The sequence below is a fragment of the Anas platyrhynchos genome, chromosome 17, assembly GCF_047663525.1.
Source record: "Anas platyrhynchos isolate ZD024472 breed Pekin duck chromosome 17, IASCAAS_PekinDuck_T2T, whole genome shotgun sequence".
Classification (NCBI taxonomy): Eukaryota; Metazoa; Chordata; class Aves; order Anseriformes; family Anatidae; genus Anas; species Anas platyrhynchos.
In genome coordinates this window covers 2,980,001-2,982,500 of record NC_092603.1, presented here as the reverse complement: position 1 = coordinate 2,982,500, position 2,500 = coordinate 2,980,001, and the positions used below count along the sequence as shown (strand labels likewise).

Sequence of the window (2,500 nt, the reverse complement as noted above, 5' to 3'; positions counted from 1 at the left end):
GCCCCGGGCCCGGCGCGCCGGGGGGCCGCTACCGGCCTCACACCGTCCGCGGGAGGGGCCTCGATCACAAGGACTTGGGCCCCCCGAGAGCGGCGCCGGGGATGGGGGCTTCTGTACGCCACACTTCCCGCGCCCCACCGCGGGGCGGGGATTCGGCGCTGGGCTCTTCCCTCTTCACTCGCCGTTACTGAGGGAATCCTCGTTAGTTTCTTTTCCTCCGCTGACTAATATGCTTAAATTCAGCGGGTCGCCACGCCTGACCTGAGGTCGCGAACGGAAACGAGGCGCGCCGCCACCGACGACGACGACGACGCGCCCGCCTGCCTCGCTCCGCCACGAGCCGCCCGGACCGCACGCACGCGGCACGCGCCGCGCCGCACCGCGGGAGACGGGTCCCCCCCACCGCCGCGGCCGCCGCCGCCCCAAGGACGGCCGGCCGACTCGCCCTCCCGGCGCGCGGCACACCGCGCGCGCGCGCGGCAGCACGACGGCACGGGCAACCGCACGCGCGGTAACCCCCGCCCGCAGACAGCCGCGCGCGCGCGGGGACCGGCGGGGAGGGCGGCCACCGCGCCTCCGACCCACCGGAGCCCGGCGGCTCGCTCGGGGACGACGGACGGACGGACGGGAGAGAGGGGGGGGCACGAGCTCCACCCACGCGGGCGCGCTCCGGGAGCGCGAGGAGCCCGGCCGGCTCCCCGAGGGGGTCTCCACTTAGGGGCACGAAGGCCCGGCCGGCCCGGACGCCCGGACGCGGCGCGGGCCTGCGAGGCGCCCCAGCCGCGCCGCGCCACCGCCCCGCGGCGGCGGCGCCGGCGATTGACCGTCAAGCGACGCTCAGGCAGCCGTAGCCCCGGGAGGAACCCGGGGCCGCAAAGTGCGTTCGAAGGGTCGATGATCAATGTGTCCTGCAATTCACATTAATTCTCGCAGCTAGCTGCGTTCTTCATCGACGCACGAGCCGAGTGATCCACCGCTAAGAGTTGTCTGCCTTTTCGGCGCCGCCCCGCGCGCGCGGGGGGGCCGGGGCCGCTCCGCGCGACCCCCTGACGCGGACGCTCCCCGACCGAACGACCGACCGAACGATCGGCGGCCGCGGCCGAGCGAGCGTCGCCTCCGCTGACCGTACGAGCACAAGTGCGAAAAAAAAAAAGGCGAGGGAGACGCCGAGTCTCCCGAGCGACGGGAGCCCGCGCTCCCGACCGCCCCCCCGGGCCCGACGAGACCCGGGCTCGCGCTTCGAGGCCGGACCAGGCGCCCGGCTCGGCCCGGCCACGGCGAGACACGGCGGCGCGACCGCCGCGCCGCCTCCCTCGCCCGACGCCTCGCCCCGACGCCGGCGTCCGACGCGGCGCCGCCGCCGCCGCCGGGCCCGACGCGGCCACCCGAGCCCGCGCCGCCAGAGCGACGGGACGGGGGCGGAGGAGCGACGGATGAACGGACGGACCGCCCGACCGCCCGACGGCTGCCCGCGCGCTCTCGCCGCGCCCACAAGCCGCACGCGACGAACACCCTTTCACTCCGGCCACTGGCGCCTTCAGACAAACGCTCCTGCTTTCGCACTCGCCCAGGCGGTACCTCGCGCGGACGCGCGGCCGGGCGGCCGACGGGACGGCACCGGAACGAGGAGCGGCGCCCGCTCTCCGCGCCTCCGCGCGGAGACCGGCTGCGGGACGCCCCTACACCGGCCCGCCCGCCTGCTCGCTCGGCGCGGCCGGCGAGGCCGAGGGTCGAGCCGGGCGGGGAGCGCCGTCAGAGGTCGCGAGCGGGAAGCGACGGGAGACGCCTGTGCGCCGGGGGACGGCGAGGCCGCGGGCGCGCGCCGGCACGGAACGAGCGGCGCCGCCGCCGCCGCCGCCACCGCCGCCGCCGCCGCCGCTCGCGCGGGGCCCCGCTGGCCGCCGCCGGACACGGCGCGGCACGCCACGCCGCCGAGCGCTCGACGGGGGCGGGGAGCCGAGACCCGCGTCTCGGCCCCTTGCTGGCGCGGGCGAGGTCGACGACGGCCGACCGCGCGCGCGCGCGGCGTCTCCGCCGAGACCGGACCGCGGAGAGAGGGGCGGGCTCCAACCCCTCTCCGGCCCTGCCGCCCGCGGGGGGCGAGCGCGGGGACCGCCGGCGGCGAGCGAGCGCGCGAGCGCGGGGGAGCGGCGCGCCCGCGAGCGCCGACCCCCAAACGACGCGCCCCGCCCGCCGCCGACGGCGAGCCCGGCCGCCCTCGCGGGCCGCCGCGGGCCGCACGAGTCTTTAAACCTCCGCCCGGCTCGGCGGCCGAGAACCCTCGGGGCCCGGAGCCCGGGGCCCGTGGCCATCCCCTAACCGGGGCGGCGCTCGGCGCCGCAGCCGGCGGGAGCGCGCTGGCACACGGGACCACACGGGTGGCTCGCCGAGGGGAGGCCGCCGAGGCGCGGACGCTAGGTACCTGGCCCTGGGATGAGGGAAACGACCCGAAGGCCCCGCGGGGGTGCCTCCCCCGCCACCGCCGCCGCCGCCGCCCCGG

At 78.8% G+C, this 2,500-nt stretch overlaps 2 non-coding genes across 2 annotated transcripts in view; both read right to left on the bottom strand.

Moving 5' to 3' along the window:
* The window catches only part of LOC139998994 (28S ribosomal RNA), a 4,027-nt gene extending 3,757 nt beyond the window's left edge, over positions 1–270 (bottom strand). Inside the window, exon 1 of the ribosomal RNA XR_011803941.1 lies at positions 1–270. This exon is cut by the window's left edge and continues 3,757 nt beyond it. This is a non-coding gene — a ribosomal RNA (28S ribosomal RNA).
* Positions 271–831: 561 nt separating this feature from the next.
* LOC139998967 (5.8S ribosomal RNA) lies at positions 832–985 on the bottom strand. Its single transcript, XR_011803913.1, has one exon. It is a non-coding gene; the product is annotated as a 5.8S ribosomal RNA (ribosomal RNA).
* Positions 986–2,500: the final 1,515 nt, after the last annotated feature.